This window comes from Struthio camelus, chromosome 3 (genome assembly GCF_040807025.1).
Source record: "Struthio camelus isolate bStrCam1 chromosome 3, bStrCam1.hap1, whole genome shotgun sequence".
Classification (NCBI taxonomy): domain Eukaryota; kingdom Metazoa; phylum Chordata; class Aves; order Struthioniformes; family Struthionidae; genus Struthio; species Struthio camelus.
Genome location: NC_090944.1, coordinates 34,087,232 through 34,105,056, shown reverse-complemented (window position 1 = coordinate 34,105,056; position 17,825 = coordinate 34,087,232). Strand labels below are relative to the sequence as shown.

At 36.0% G+C, this 17,825-nt stretch overlaps 1 protein-coding gene across 9 annotated transcripts in view; it reads right to left on the bottom strand.

Moving 5' to 3' along the window:
- Positions 1 to 17,825, bottom strand: part of MCPH1 (microcephalin 1) — a 132,203-nt gene that overhangs the window by 17,951 nt on the left and 96,427 nt on the right. The window lies entirely within an intron of this gene.

Sequence of the window (17,825 nt, the reverse complement as noted above, 5' to 3'; positions counted from 1 at the left end):
TATGCAGGACAGTGAGACTACTACTTTTTAGCCTATTGGATTTTATCGAAAGTGCTTTAGTAAGACTAGAAGGCCTTTTCAAGAGGGTGTCAATTGCATAAGGAAGCATTTTCAAATTACAGACCCAAGGACACCTTGGTATTTTAACTTTAAAATTTAGGAGTTAGCATGACAGTTCTAATGCTACCCATGGAGTTTTTTCTTAAAATGACATTCTTGACTAAAGTGCTAACGCACTCCTCCTTACCCTACGGACCAGTACCGAGAGAGCTACAAAGACAGCATTGCTTAGACTGGTGGTGGGGAAAAGGAAATTTCACTGTACAACACTGGAGTACTCCTGGAGCTACACAGAGGAACAGCGTTGATGGGATTTGGAGGCAATTCAGTAAAACCCTTCTCATTCAAAGAAGGCCAGTGTCATACAGAGCTCTGAAAGACACGAAAAGCTAAGTCTACAGAGAGCTCACACGCATAAATTCCCAAGTGTCTTTTAAAGATTTTGCAGCTAAAGAAAACTACATGGTATTGCCATCTCATCTCTGCTGCATAAAAGGCTTATTATTATAAACAAACATGAAAATTAAAAAATAACTAATTGCAGACTGAATTTAAACAGTAGTTTTATCAATTATCACCTTATTATAGATCATTACTTTTCCTGCTAGTAGTAAAGCTGAATGAAATCAGGTATGACATGACTAGAAAGAAGAAAAATCAGAATAGTTTCATTAATCAAGCTTTATGCTTTTTTTTTTTTTAAAAAAAGAAAGACACGAGGTTTCTTATGCTCATTAAAAACTGAACATATTCACTCAGAAACATTCCAGTTGTGCCAACATGATACACACACAAAGTACGCACATCAGGGTGACAACTAAAAAGCAACACAGAGAGCTTTACCCATAATCTAAAACTAAATCTGTATGTAATTTCCTTCCCTTTGTTAATTGAAGATTAAAACTAAATCAAGGGGAAGCCTTCTATGAGACTACTTCCAACAACAGATGACTCAACGAGCACCTGAGAATTTGTTGTACTTGTGTGTACTGAGGTTCTGAACTTCCTGTTTCAATAAAATACCAAACAAGTTGTGTTTCCTTTACAAATAAGCTATTACATCAAGCCCTGTTCCTATAATTTCAGTTTTTGTCTGCATTCCAACATTTTCTTTGGCAAATGTAGAAACATTCTAATTAAAGAGAAGAGAAAAACAAGCATCATTCATCATGGTAAGAGTGAACGCTCAAGAGAACATCCTTACTGGTTACTTCTTCCATTCAGTTTAATTTGGTTTTCGAAGTGCACTTAATTATGGCATACGTTTCTCTGAGATGAAACACAGGTAATAGCTTTGATGATACACTACTAGTGAAAACACTATTAAAGGTACTAATCAACCTCCCTAATAAGTCCGATACCATCTAAACATAGTAACTGTGTGAGGTGATTCAAAAGCATTTTTAGAATGATAGACTACTATTCTATAGCATTCTAGAATAAATATACTATTCTGTCCAGCAAATCCTACCTATTATCATAACCTGTTAAATCATTTAACATACCATTTGAAAATATTTTTTTTAAATCAGAAATGACCCTGTGTTTGCCTCAGCATGTTCTGCTTGATAAGAGTAATAAGAATCCTTTACGATGCCCTCTTTCCCTGACACTCAGTATTTGCTAATGTTGAGATTGTAGATAAAAGATCTCTTTCCACTTGATTTGCAAATATTATGAAAAAGATAACTTCCAAAGAAAAGTCAAGCAGCAGTCCTGCAAACATATCACAGCATAACTGTCTGGTTAAGTACAATGCAATCTATATAATACAACACAGATCGTTTCTTTCCTGAATTTATTTAATCCTGGAACTGGAAGTGCTGAAGCTATATAGTTAATCAATACACTCCACTTTGGATAAGTAAATTAACTAGCACTAAAAGGTTTCCATCTGCACATTATCTTTGTGAAGAGCACTACTCCTTTTGACTACATAACAAAGAATTTGTCAGCCAAAAGCAGTTAGAATCGGTAACACCCAGCTACAACTGTGTTCTAGATGAATTTGGAAGGCATTAGAAAAAACATGCACTGATATGTTTAACATAGAGCTATCCAGCAGCCAAGAGAGGATGCTGAGAACTGATAATACAAATAGCCAATGCTAAGTCTCCAACACTCTTCAAGGACAGCATGAAGCCAGAAACAGTCCAGCTAATCCTGAAACAAATCCTGAATTTGACTAATGATCTCATCAACCTCTAGAAAAGGTAGAATACCTCTATCATATTCCCTGACTGCATGTCAGATGGATGAATATGTCTCCCTCAGGTGTCTTCTACGTAAGTAAGCAGCAACCAGCCCAAATCCACACAGCACAGAGAATGAGACAGGATTGTACTGTGAGGTGGAACCACTTCAAGGAGGCACACATTTTTTCATAAGCTTGTGCTGAGCCACACTGAAAACCAAGTGGACAACAAACAGCTTTCAGTAGTTCGTGATGTTCCTACTTTACAATTTTTCTTCTCAGCCACAATCAACTCTTAAAAAAATAAACTAGCTGATTAAAATCAACTATAAAAGTTTACTTGCCTGTACTGTCTACTTGTGTCTACTGTTACCCCCTGGTTAAAAAAGACAAGTTGGTAATTTAAAATATCTAAGCTAGTATGTTATTGTCCTTTTCATTAGTATTATTTGAATCAAATCAGTTTCAGATGACGAAGCTTCGTGCAAAACTTTGCCACTGAATTTTTACCAACATTTGCTGATGTTTGCCTCCTTCATGTTAGACTCAACCCTGAATTTATATAATAAAACTCAATGAACCCCACGGAGTTTGACACGCTTTCTGTTGAAAATGAAGCTCTTTCGGGCACTTGACATTTACCTCAATTCCTGCAGGACTCTCTGAGGCTAACTAAAACTTTTGGAAACTTTTAAAGTTTTAGGATAAGTTTTGCAGTTTTAACACGCTAGCAAGGCACCTTTAATTTTTTTTAATGCTTATTTCCTTTGATTTTAGGAAATTAACAGTAAACAGAATTTTTACTCTTCTGTCCTGGATTCTCCAAAATACATTATTAAAAGACACTAATTAATAGATGCTGTTTAAAAAGTCAACTAAATTCAGCCCCTTTCAGACTACCCGTAAAATTCCCCTCCCTCAGGCAAATATACTCCAATTAAACTTCTCTTTATACAGTAGCTTTAAAAATAATCATCTCATGTGGCAAAGACAATAGCTGGCAGAAAACTGGCAGAACTGGGCTGCCTGGAATGAGCTCCACAGGTGAAAGTCCCTTGTGTCGGTAACTGCTAGGTTCCTTCTCTTGAAACAAAGTTACAGAGCTTCAAGGTCATAAAAAACAGAATGTGGGAAAAGTGTGATCTCTTGTACAGGTAGGAAAAAAAAAAAGGAAATAAACTTCTGCAGATAAAAAGGTCCTTGGAGCAGACGCTATCTTTTATTTTTGATTTGTACAATGCATTAAGATGCAGATTCCTGTTTTATGTTCAGTGAAAAATAATGAAGAAATAGTATCTTTATAATACTAGTATACTGACTAGCAAAATGAGGCCCCTTCTTGATTGCAGCCTTTGGGACCATCCTTAGGCAAATATTAAATAACACATTTTTTAAAAATTATGAGTTTAGATGCTCTTTTAAATAGTTCTGATAAATAACTTCAATACGTAAGATATAAATCACTATAAGAAAAACATGACAATTGAACTTCTTGTCTTTGGAAAAGCCTCCAAGGTCTACAATAGAATCTCATCAACACATAATAAATCACAATACAGTAAGAATAGGAAAAGAAGTATGTCTCTATACACATACAAGCACAGTAAATCAAAAATAATGCAAAATAAATTAACTGAAGTTGGAGTTTGGTTCTGCAACTATCTTATACAAAATTTTACAACAGAGATGACTTTTTTTTGTGTGTGGCTGCAGCCAAGGTATGGCAGTTAGGAATCAAAGGAGCCTGTTACAACCTTTATGCCAGTGAAATCCCGACTGGCAGGACAGATGTTCACACAGGTTCACGTAGCATTTTCTTCATCTTAGCTGTGAATTGTTTTAATCACTACTCTTGTAGGACAGAATAGAGCATTTAAGACCATACCCTAGACACGTCTATGAGGAGTCTGAAAAGAGGACCTGTATCAGCTAAAAAGTCCTTGCTGATGTCCTCAGGGAATGAAAAAAGACTTTCCTATCCCTGTAACTGCGAATTACATTCAGAAAAAAAGTATCTCATCAGGTCTGTAGGCCATGAAGATCTATGCTGTGCAGATTGTGGCACAGTCTTCACTGTCATACGTTCTTGCAAGAACACAAATAGTGTTGCAATGTATTCCTTTGCTTATGATTAAATAAGGAAACAGAACAAGGAGTCTGTTAAAAATATGGGAACTTTAATTAAACTGCTAAGATTCACTTTTGATGGAACCATTACATGACATTGTCTTATAAGGGAGTCACATTTATAACTAATTTTATTGCCTGGATATAGTGTACTACAACTAGGATAAACAAAAGCCAACGAGAGCTTTTCAACAGCTGTCTCCACTAAAACTGAGACTAGCTATCCTTTCTGAAAGTGAAGATAGCTATAAATAGTCCCCCCAAAAGTTCCACCATACTGTGGCTTCTTCAGCTAACTACTTCAGTCTAAAACTACTGTTCAACATACATTATTAAAAGAATCATGAAATGTGTCTCCGTCATATTATAATGGTAAGACCATATAATTCACATTTTTTTTCTCTTATACAACAACATGCGTGATTGATAGACACATTTTACTCTTCTATGTGTAGAAGTCCTTTACATTTTCACAATTTAAATAAATGCAATATGTTTTGGGCTTCCAGCACTTTAACCATGACAGAAAAACATTGCATATAAGCCTGATTTACTGTCATGCAATAAAACACACATAAAAAAAATTCTTTCTAACTAACAAGTGTGGGGATCAAGTGAGACAAAGCAGGATTTCTGAAGCTTTAGCTATATAGCTCCTATGGGGCTCCAGCGGTTTAACTGTTGCAAAATCATTCATAAGCAGGAGCCAGGAAGCGTTCTAGCACGCACTTCTTCCACCGTGTTCTTGTAAGAAACATGGAACACTAATTCTTCTGTAACTACCATCCAAAAATGCAGTATTACTTTCCCTCATGGAATATTGAGCAAAACCAGGAAAACCTTTTTTACTGAATAGGATAAAAGTACTGATAGAACTGACCGAAAACTACTGTGATTTTCTAGGCATTAGGATGATATTTATATTACTATCTATTTACCTCAGGAAAAAACCCACAGATAAAAGCTAGAAACTGATTACTATTAGGATGAAGCATTATTGCACAGTGTACGTGACCATCTGCCAGCAAGCTTGTAATGAATCATACAGGCAAACACAATCACAGTCACAGGGTAACAGCACTGTAAGACAATAAATGGACAAAAGCACATAATGTCAACCAAGCTTTTGCAACTGTGGGAGAAAGGAGCAAAATAAAGCTTTGATTGTGTTTTAATATGATAATACAACTTCTCCAAACTCTGGTTTTCTCTAAGTGCAAGGTTACAGCGCAGACAATAACGTAAAAGTAGAATGTGCTACCAATTACAGCAAGTCAGAAATCTATCAAAGACATCCTAAAACAACAATATAAACCTCAGTTTCTTGGTAGCAATGAATACTGGCTGCAAAGTCAATTCCTTTTTATATCTGCACGTTAAGTTCAGCACCTTTGCTCCAGATTTAGCTTGCTCCTTTGGTGCCTTGTTATCACAGTATTTCTCATAAGAAGTTTATGGAAACACATCCTAGTGTTTCTTTTCATTTAAGGATCATCTCCTTTCAAGAAACTTGGAACAAAACCCAAAGACAAACAAACAAAAACTGAAGTTTTGCTTTATGAAATGTATTCTATGTAGAGAAAATCCTGAGCTGAAATCAGCTATCCTGTCAACACTTAAGTCCTTCCTCTAGCAAAGACTTTATATTCACTCATTTTTCGTTGCTATGTTAGTCCAAACCAGTCAAAGGCAGAAAGAAAACTGGTGGCATATATTAAAATTACAGAGAAATTAACTAATGACTTTTTTTTTTGTGATAAAGCAAGGTCCGAAGTGTGGCAAGACGTCAGGATTCTATTAGCGAGATCTACAAGTCTACAGCGCTGTAAGCAAGGACCAAAAAGTGGTAAAAAATACACCTCACAGGAATTACATACAGTGATTTTTAGCATGGAGAATTAGTTATATAGCCAAATTAGAGCTTTTTTTAGCAATTAGTTGGTGTGTCACATACTCTTCATAAATGATTACAGGACACGACCATGTGTTCAAGTGCAGAAATCAAGTACATCAGCCACAGAAACCATACAGGTAGTTGGGCAGCTTTCCCAAAAGAGGTTCCTGCATACATAAAGTCCAACTGGTTTCTGAAACTGTTCTGTTGGCTGTTTTGTCTGAATATTCTACATACTTCTTAAAAAAAAATTAAAAGCATCTTTTCGACAAAACTGGCCTTTTGACTCAAGAGTGTCTTTGTAAACTAACATTTAAAGGACACAGTCCCCAAAAGCTATGATACGTCTTCCTTCTTTCAACGTGAGCCAATTTCCCTGGTATGGAAGCAGGATGTACTTCAAGTTCTCATGTATTAATTGGTAATAAAGGATAAAATTAGTGCCAGCCTCAACCATCTGTCTTTATTAAATAAAAATAGTAATTTGCATTTCTTATCCTGAGTATATGAAAGTTCTTTTCTTTCTTGTCAAATGAATAAAAGGATTATTCTGGGTATCACAGATATATGACAGAGCCAAACTAAAAGCAATAGAATATTACTCGGAGAAATAACACGCGCCTTGCAGAAAGTGATGTCCTGACAACATATTCTTTGAACTACTATTCAAAGTGAGGCCATGGTGGGATAAGTGGTCTCTGCCATCTCTTTTCCTTCGGCTAACTAAGTTATTACTGAAAATATGGTAAATGAAGGTAAAGACTTCTCATTAAAGCAGGAGACTTGTGGGACAGCTGTAGTGTAACGACGGATCATATTGTGCTCCTGTAAGCACGACACCCAATTTAATCTCAAGTTTTCAAAGGTACCGAATCATGTTTGGATATAGCTGCAGTGAGAGGACTTGCTTATTATTAGGTATAGTAAATATATACACCCCAGCAAACAGGGAGCTGAAGAAATAGGTATTTGAAAGTAAGGATAACAACCTGATATCCACAAAGTTACCTAGCAAATATATTTGAGATAGAAGTATTATTAAACTATCACCTCTGCAATACTGCCAACTACACTGGCAATTTGGGCTGTATCTGAAGTTCAATTTAATCCTGTCAGAGTAAATTAAATGAATAAATTAAAGCCGAAAAATGATAATCTAGATTATGTTCATGGCATCAAAATATTGCACTTATTTTTCTTCTCCTCTCTGTCTCGGCCCTTCACTCTAGTTCTAAACTAGGCAACACATTCATTACAATGTCTCCAACTAATCCAAAGATTATCATCATCATGTGCATCATTAACAAAGATGCCTACTACAAGATTCTCAAACTCTCCTGTCTCACCCTCAAGAAAAAATTCTCAAAAGCCAAGCCAAACATATAGAACATTATCAATTTTCACATTATCAGTTTCAAAAACATGAAGTAAAAAGTCTTTCAATGAGACCTTCACTGCATTTTACATGTTCAGGATTGCTAATTGACATGTTCAGAAATTAGGATTCTAGCTTCCAAAATCATGCTAAAAACGTAATTATGGGTTTTAATTATTTGCCTTTTCCTCTGCCATCTTGCAAAGTAACATTTTCATGCTTCTGCAACCACGAGAAATAGATTTTTTTCTCCTAAATTAAAATTATGATTTTCTCTTAATCTAGTTAGTTCAAAATCTAGGATATAACAATACTGAAATGTCTGAGTAACACTGAGTAACTGGCAACACTGGCATACCCCAAAACACGACAACATTTTTTTAAACTCTAAAACTGCTAAGAAAAATAACAGCTGTAGTTAAGATTCAAATATGACTTGAAGCACTCATGCAGGTTCTTAACTTATTAAAAGGCCCTTAGGTACTTATGGGTCAGAGATGCATAGCTACTTAAAGATGCAAAAGGACATAAACTAGGATTTTTGGAAGTCTCAAAGCCTAACAGATTTTGACCTTGATGGCACATTACCTTTAAAATCTGACCAACAATCACTTACAAAAAATTAAGAATATTTTAAAGTTTAATCATAAAGCATTTCACAGAGCAGAAAGAAGAGAATACATCTGACTATTCTAGAGAACCAGTTTAGCTTAGAGACATTGTTAAAAGTGGACTAGAACAGCTGAGACTACAGAAAAATATAAACACTAGAAACTGAATTAGGATTTAGTAATGATTTATTCCTCTGGTTTTACTCTCTTGCCTGCATCTTTTCTTTCAGTTGGGCTTGGCAGAAGTCCCACATAACAGGGGATGTCCTGTATTACACAGTTAAATCTTGTGTCTCATATGAAAAGCATATGGCAGATGGCTTTCCACATATTTTCATCGAAGTCAGGCTGTTTTCCAGATGCCTGGTAACTGGAAAAATGACACAGCACACAACACAGCACACACATGGATAAAACATGCATATATAGCAGATGCAGTACCTACTACAGTGCATTTGCTGTTCATGTGCAGAGCTGTTACACTGTTCACAACTGCCCCAGATTTTAACATTTACTATTTAGGACCTCACAAATCTACTTTTAATGAGAGAAAATTAACTGACTGAGGGGAAAAAAAAGACAAGACAAGATACCTTCTCTCTCTTATCTATGATACTGAGTTCCTTCATTCTTCTTCATCTTCTGTTCATTTTAATTACTTAATTCTCCCAGCTGTAATATGGGAAAGCTTACTAAGCCATCTGCCATCCCATTTCTGGACACAGATGCCTTTTTCTGACCAGGAAGAGCCAGCAAAGATATGGAATTTCCCACATTCAGTGAATTCATTAACTCTATTGGCAAATCAGTAAGAAGAAATCAGATTTATTTACTGTAAAGCCTGGTTCTCATTTGGACCGGCCATGAAAGGCAATATCTTAACTTGGGTGACACTTCTTGAAGATACTTCCAATGGTTTAACTAGTCCAGTGAATGCTTGGTGAGAAATCTATATCTCTGAAAAAAAATCCTGACTGTGTAAATTTAATGCAAATGGCAACTGCTTGAGGATTCCCACATTCTGACTCACTTTCAAAATACACTTTTATTTCCAACAAAGACAGTTCTTGGCCACTACTCATGTCATTAACAGCTTTAAAAGCCTTCGGCTATCCTGTCAGCAGACACCGGGGATCTGAAAATTATAGTAATGGAGAACAGATGCATATTTTGTGTACCTGAGCAGCTTCTGACTACAATCCACGCTAGACACTGATACTAGAAAAGCCTTCACAACAAGACGTCTACCTGCTTCCCTTAAACCAACACCTTTTTCTTAAGCCTCCAGAATATGAGCTTATTGAAATAGCTATCTAAAAGGAACGTGTTATTTTTCTTTATCATGTGTACTGCAGACTAAAGTTGTGGGTCAGAAGAGTTAGGTAAGGTATAGGTGAGCGCAGTTTTTCTCTACCCTACTGAAGAAGTGGCAAGTCGAAGGTAAATATACGAATACAAGAGAGCGTGCTTCATGTAGAATTAGTGCTGTAAAACGTATTTTAACAGTCAGAAAAGAATCTGACTCAAGTCAGATAATGACCGACAACATTCTCATTTTAACGTAAACTAGCTTTGTGTAGGACTGTTAGGTGCTTTAGTTCTGTGAAGCACATTTTTTTACATGACTGTGTGTTTAAATAAGTTTTTTTTTTTAATTTGAAAATGAAATTAGCAATTAAGTTATTGATAGTTGAGAATAATTTCTCTGGTTATAAATCTCTCAGTTAGCCACCACAGGCTTACCTCGTGATCAATAATAGTTGATGAACCAGAGGCTCATTTTCATGCTTTTAGTAATAGCATTAACTATATTCTTTTACATGACACTGCTATAATTTGTAATATAGAATGCAGATGTTCCAGTATTGCAATGAAATCTAATAATATAGTAAATTCTGATATTAAGATCACTGCTGCTAATATGGTAATAATTGTGCTCAACAGTTTGCAGGCATTAATATTAGCTTGTGGCTGATGGTTTTAATTTCATGGCTGTGAGAAAATGCAAGATTTATTTCAAAGATATTAATTATATTGTTATCAGCTGGGGATGGATATTTTTTCTTTAAGTACTTTTCTCATGGAGGTCCAACATAAACATTTTTCTTTCCGTCAGCAAAGTGATGGGGTTTAATGAGAGAAATCAGAGACGAGAAAGCTTATTAGGTCACCTAATGCACACGGCTGCCAGTACAGGATTTTTCTTTACATATTTTAGTGTTTTGCCCATCTACATTAAATTACTCATGCAACAGGGATTCCACCACTTCTTCTGAGAGGCTTTTCTACAACCTAATAGATCTTAGTGTCAGAAAATATTTCTTTACACTTGGTATAAAATTAAAACAAAGTTTAGGCTGACTCCTAACTGTTTCCCTGCCTGCCGTAGTCTTGCCTGGAATTCTTCACAGCTGGCTGAAACCCCAGTCCTTCTTTAGCCCATCCCTCTTTGCCATCTGTAAGAGGGTTGCAACGAGCTTTCAGAAAAGGCACTGTTTAAACACTTCTCCTGACATTTACCAAAGATCTAGTGCCTTCACCTTTAGAAATATGCCTACAGTACAAAAGATTCATCTTTCTACAGTGAATAATGTAGTCAGACCCAAAATTTCTTGGTGGTCTGATTTTCAATCAATTCATAGTCCAATGAATCCATTACTGAAAGAGATGAGAATTAAAACAATAAAGCTGGGATGCTGTACTCCCAAAAGTATAGGAAAATGAAAAAATATCAGTTGATAATATACCAGTAATGGCACTTTAAGCAGAGAGAATGGGACATACCTGAAGAATGGAATGACCATCAGTAAGTCTGATGAATGACCTCAAGGAATGACCTTTCAGTAAGTCAAACCAGAATTTTTTAGCAAAGGAGGAGAAATCAGGTGGTTTCATTCTCAGATCTCACCACCTTTTCAAGTTATGTTTTTTTTAATAAGCAGAAAGCCAGGATTTTTAATGTTTAGTGAACCATATATCATTCATCTCAGCTACATTCAGATGCTTATAATGCAGTTATTTTCACCTGTGCTAGTTACTCAGGAGTCTCTTTACGATCAATAAAGGGAAATTTCTCCACTGACTCTACAAGGAAGCACAGGCTGATGTGATGTTTATATTATATTATAGAAGCCCATCGTGACACATTACTCAAGGATATTCTCTTCATTGATAGAAGAAAAAATTCTAAGCTGGCAGGTTTAGCGGGTATCTATCATTCTTCCAGTTGTCATGCCAAAATCTAGTAAATTTTTAAAATGTGAGGTATGCATTTTTGCTCCACGAACAAAAGAAAAATGAGTGGGGAATAAGCAAGGAAAGGCAAGAAACAGGAGAAGAACATCAGCTGATCAGTAACTTGATGAATTGGATATAAAGTTAATTATGTTAAAGAAAAATGCTATCCACTGGACATTGTGATTAATAATACCCCACAGGCTACGTTTGATGTAGCAAAAACTGATAATACATAACTTCATAATAAGATGAAGCTTTAGAGATTATTTAAAATAGAATTTGATCAATGATTTGACTGAAGAGACTGACTTGAAAACCAGCTGAGAATATACAACTACAAGAGCTTCTAAAATCAAGTTTAAACTGAAGCTAAGAAGGTAAGATTGAACTACTTGTTTGAATTTCTAAATAAGTGTCAAGAGTTTGCCTGCGGCTAGCCTGAATTGGGGATTCTTCTTCTGACAATAACTATCATCAGTGATTGTCTCTGAATTTCACTGACATCTATTTCTAATAAGGTGAAAAAAAAGACTTTCACAGATTTAGATTTCCTCTGTGTAGTGAAACTACTCATTTATAATTCAGATTTAGTAAAAAAACAGTAAAAGGACTAATTGGTTTATGCTAGGAAGAAAATATACCATTTTAATGATAGGATACTGGTATGAGATTTGATCTTCTGTACACATTCCATTGGAGACGGAGGATTATCTTTCCAGCAAATGGTTTATTTGAAGAGATAAAGAACAGACTGTTATTCAGCCAGTGAGGTACTTATGTTAATATATACACAAGAATAAGAGTTTCACTAGATGGCCATAAGAAGGCAAGGAGTCCAAGCTCCAAGGAGCCCTACTCTTGTTATCAGTAGACAGGTAATCTTTCTCCTGTCCCAGGTTCTGCTCATTAGGTTTCTACCAACAATCACCAGGTTAACCAGGGGAAAACAGGGGGGTGGGGGGACAGGGAAGATCATGCACTTACTTCCTTTGCTTGTACAGCAGTAATACTGATGATAAAAAGAATCCCAAGTTTTTGCTGCAGAGTCAGTAAAAGGGTAGGCACTGCTTTTAACAGCTATTTGTGAACTGTGTTTATTAGTACTGAAGAAAGTAAAGAATTATCTTTATGGAATGCAAAAATAGCTTATAATTGCTCTATCCTCTCCAAATTACATATGCATAATACAGTTCAACAAATATGAATACATGAAAAAAATGCTGCAAATATTTTTCTTGCACTCTCCATAAAAAGGTTAGTTTATGTACTGTATTTTTTTCTTGAGGGAAACAGATGTCAGGAACTAGGTACCTTACTGTTGCCATAAATGTCCTCTCTCTCTCTGAAAGCTTTGTTTATTCCTCTTATATAGTTTCTCACTTCCTTTTCATTCTCTCTTTGACATCAGTTTATCTTTGAATTCAAAATCCTAACTTGAACATGTTCTTGGTAAGCATGACATACTGTTGTTATCAATAAAGTATGTTATTACCAGATGAGAGAACCTTCCACTAACCTGAATGACTGCTTACCAGAGGAAAGGTTTAAATCAGAAGGACTAAGGTTATTTGGAAGGCTAGATTACTGTCAACTGCTTAGACATTTTTAAAATACATTCCTTTAAACAAACAGCATATACATTTTTCTTTAAGATGTCAGTAAGGCAGATTTCTCATTTTTCAAAGCCTTCTGGATTCTTTCACAGACTACTGCTTTTTCACAGCATAATACAACAAAAGTCAAAATCCTTCATAGGTTTAAATAGTCCAAATATACAAAACTATTGTTAAAAAGTCAGCTTTCAAAAGAGCATATAAACAGTATAGGAAGATAGGAGTAAAAATATCTCTGTTCATTTCTTTTAATATAATTTAATATAATTTAATATAATCAAGACTAAATATGAGTGGATATGTTCACAGTGGAAGAAATTACCATTTGTCCTAAGAGTAGGAACTCCATTATTCCTTTTGTTAGTCTTCCCAGATACCTGCATTGATTATCTGTATAGATTAGAGCTTTATAGACATGTGTATATTCTAATTTAGATATCCCTTGAAAATTTGGATTGATATAGATTGAATGTGGAATTTCAAAAAAAAAAAAAAAAGTTTATGTCATCGTTGTGCTCAAGATAAGATACCACAAATTTCCAATCTAAACTAACATAACCAAATATATTTTAGTTCTAGTGGCATCTACAGCATACTAGGCACTTTTCAAAGTAAATCATGTTACTCATCAGTAGATATACACATCTATAAAATTTTTCATGTTAATATAACCTCATTCAAAGAGCCTTGAGCAAATGAGCAGATGCTATGCAACAAAAGTAGGACATCAAGAATAAGTCTACAGTTGGAAAATACGGTCACACAAAGTGTCAAATTAATTGAGAAAAGACATTCCAAGCTGAGCCAAGGCACTCCAAGAAAGCCACTCCAGTGTAAAGTGCAAAGGAAGCAATAAAGCTGACAGAAAAAGAGGCTGAATTTAGAGCTCGTAAGAATGGAAACGAAGTACAGGCATTTAGGCAGGTAAGTCCACTTGTGTGACGCTCTGATGCTGGTGTAACAATTACTGTGAGAAGAAAGTTACATGTAACTCACTAAGTAGGTGAGGCAGAACCGATATGAGCTTCCCAGGCAAGTCACATTTCATGTATTACTGAGGAGCCACAAAGAATCTGTTACAAAATTCTGGGTGCTGATGGCAAGGATTAGCACAAGAATTTGAGACATAAATGAAAGGATAGCATCCAAAAAAGGGAAAAAAAAAATACCAAGAACTGGACACGGGAATAAAGGGATCTAACAATAACTTGCAGACAATAGGTTTAAGTGAATTGAAGGATGGTGGCAGTGTCAGGTGAGAAAGAGAAAAGCGGCTAGCAAGCATTTCCAAGGGAAGATATAAAGTTTACTTTTGACCACGTTTGGTTTAACTAATGGTGTGACATCTAGGAAAAAATATCATGTGTACTAAAATGATGGACTGGATGTTACCAGGCAAGATGGGAAGAAACAGACCGAGTCACCAAGACAGAGTGATAAATGAAATTTTCAGTGGATTAGATTAATGACCTCTTGCCCTTTCAGTAGAAGTGCAAGATGAGAAATACTGGGTAAACGCCCTCCCTTGAAAGCAAGGCCCATCCACAGAGATGTGGAGGGAACAGTCCGAGACAGAAGAGAAAGGCGGCGATGAATTCACAGGATGCTACAACAGATGTTCTGAATGACTAGAAAAAAGCAGCATCTCAGAAAGTGAGTGGACTCCTGGAACAGTTTCACCAGAATAAAAAGAATAATAGGCAAATGGTGGGGAGAAGGAGGAAGATAACAGATACAAAGTTATCAGTAGAGAAAAATATGAGAGGGAACGGAAGATGCATCAGAAAGAACGAAAGGAGATTTCTGATGATTTCATTAAGACATTTACAGAGGAGGAAAGAACTAGAAGGGGAAGATCAAAAGGAAAAAAAGAACAAAAAAAGAACAGAAGTTAGAGAATTAAGGACACAGGAATCACTGCAATGATTAACTAAAAGTTACTCTCTGATTTGTAAATAATTGTCATAAATATATGTATGCAATGCCTTGAGACTCATAATTACTGTCACAGACATTTCTGAATAATTTCTGAAAGTGATTATATTTAAAAAATATTTCTTGAGATACACAGAACAGATAGTTTGTAGAAAAAGAATAGCTTGGCTTTTTATTTTGGAATAAGTTCTTTTTGCATAATACTTTTATTTCAGTAAATTTATAGTGAATATTTCATATAAGTGTATATACTAATTCAGACACTAAGATGATGGGCATATTAAAATGGTAAGATATTACCATTCATTTTAGAAAAGCTGAAGAACTGAACTAATTATGTGTTTAGAAGAAAACAATTCATTTTGGCATATTGAAAAACATAATAATCTGGCATTCCTTTCTCTTAAGGGGAGTGTAAGATCTCAGAGCAGATAAGATTTTCAGCAGACTCAAGATCTAGTAGGGTTCAAAATCCTATTCACTGTTTTTTTTAAGTTGTGGGTTCAGGAATCTTGTCCTTGTTGACATTTGTTCCTGAGAAATATGCTAAAAAAATTCTCAGTGAAAGAAAATATTTTGGAGCCAACAAATGGAACTACCATAAACTAGTATTAAAGCACCAGGAACCAAAGGTGGAGACTTAACATAAAAGTGTCAAAATGTGAAGAATGTAAATACCAGGAATATATAGAATACTTCAATAACTTTATTCCAAGGTTTCAGATAATTTTTCATCTCAGATTTGATCCTGAAGTTCCACAGTCTCCTACAACAGCATTTTAATTTATATATGTATATTAAACACATTGTATAACAATGTAGCACCAAAAAATACTTGTTCTCATTGTTATACCAATATTTTGCTGATTTCATTATGTATTTTTTTCATTGCGAAAACATAAGAACTGCTGAAACAAGAACGTGCTTATCTACTAAATCAACACCTCAAAAGTTTTAGATGGCTAAGCCTGAAGATACAAGAAAACGTTGACTTGGCTTTACTCAGTATTACCTCAAAAACTTAGGCTTCCTTTTCTATCAAGGGTCTCACAAAAGTGCCTCTGTATTATAGCCTGTCAAACAGAAGCTGTGCAGCTGTAAGTAAAATGATAATTGGAAAGATAATGTTAGTGGTATTCAGGCATCTCTCGCAAAGCAGCTTAGTCATATGCTGTACGGAATAAAAACAGGATTGGCTGAGTAAGGGAAATTACTGTTTCCCAGGAAAGGAAATTGCCTGAAACATCTGGCAAAACGTTCTAAATGTTCAGTTTTGACAAAATATACAGTTCAGCCCTTCTTATAAGGTGAGTTCTGTAGAGCAAATATCTTCTTTCTTAAAAAGGGAAAGATCTCATTTGTACTTTAAATATACCAAGCCACTATTTGCTATTTCATGTCAAATACTATATACACTCAGCTACAAAGCAAGCAGGAAATCACAGACTAAGCATCAGTACTTCAGTTTGTAGAATAAAAGTATCATGAATGCAGACATGCTACTCCATTTCTACAGCAAATAAAAGATAAATAGCACAATTAACATAAAAAAAATACTAAGAAGCAACTGAATTATAACATTACTGAATTTCATATTGGCATATATAAGATTCCATGCCAAATTATTTACATTCCTTCCTACTTCAGCATGTCTAACAACGAGATGTTCCTTCTCTTAACTGACAGTAGACAGATCTTCTCTGTCATTCAGCTTTTCTGGAATGAGTCCTGCCCTGCAAGACGACTTGTTCTAATGTGAGGCTCAGTAAAAAGGCTGTATTCAGGCATCTTCCTTCCTCCTCCTCAGTTTTCAAGGACAAAAAAAGTATTTAACTTGCTTTACTTTTCGCACTAGTTTTCTAAATTTAGCTCTTACTACTTTCTTTCCCCCTGAACTCTGACTGGCTTTGTCTCCCTGGGGAGGCAGAGAAGACCGCTTCCTCCTTCACAGCTGGGAAAGCGGCTCCCAAAGGGATAAAAAGGGTGAAGGATCACAAACATGCTCCAAAAGATGCACCAAATACACCGCTATCCTGTAGTGCAGGGTTAAAGAGATGTATATTTATTTTGTTGGTGAGGTGAAAGCTCGCTCACTTTCCTGGGCAGTGGGAAAGAGCACTGCATTAAAGCCGTTTGAGTCCATGGGAGACAGATGGGGAAAAAACAAAATTCCCACTCAGGTAGGGGTGTGCATGTGTGCATGCGTGTCCGTGTTGAGGGGTGGTATTCAAGCTATTGCCCCTACTGCCAAGAAGCATCAACGAAAAGTTGGGGAAAGTATTGCCATGGAAACCTCAGAGTGTTACTCCAGGAGCTGGACAACCAGCACAGCACGGTACCCAATTAAAGGTCCCCGCTGTGCTGGTATGGGTCTTCCCATAGGCCTTTGCTGGCATTTCACAGAGTAATACCTGCACTTCCCATACTTTCCCCTTGAACCGCTGACAGCTGCCATAGCAACTGGCCATTCATTCAAAAAAAGGAACAGTAAAAGGTAAACTAATTTCTCTTCCCAGTATTCCTACAACCACAGTTCTCCCTAGTGGAGGTCCAAGATACAGCAAGCACTGTCAGGCAGCCTCCAAGCCCAGCTCTGTTCCTGGCACCTCTACTGCCCAAGGGCCTTTCAGGGTCATGTACTGGCCTTTCCTAAAGGAAAACAGATTCCACTTCAAACCTTTGGAGACACTCTAGTCTTTCCTCAAAAACCCAGCAAAACTGCGCCGGAAGATTACGTTGGTGATCTGACTCACCAGTGCGGCATACGGATGTAAGCTTC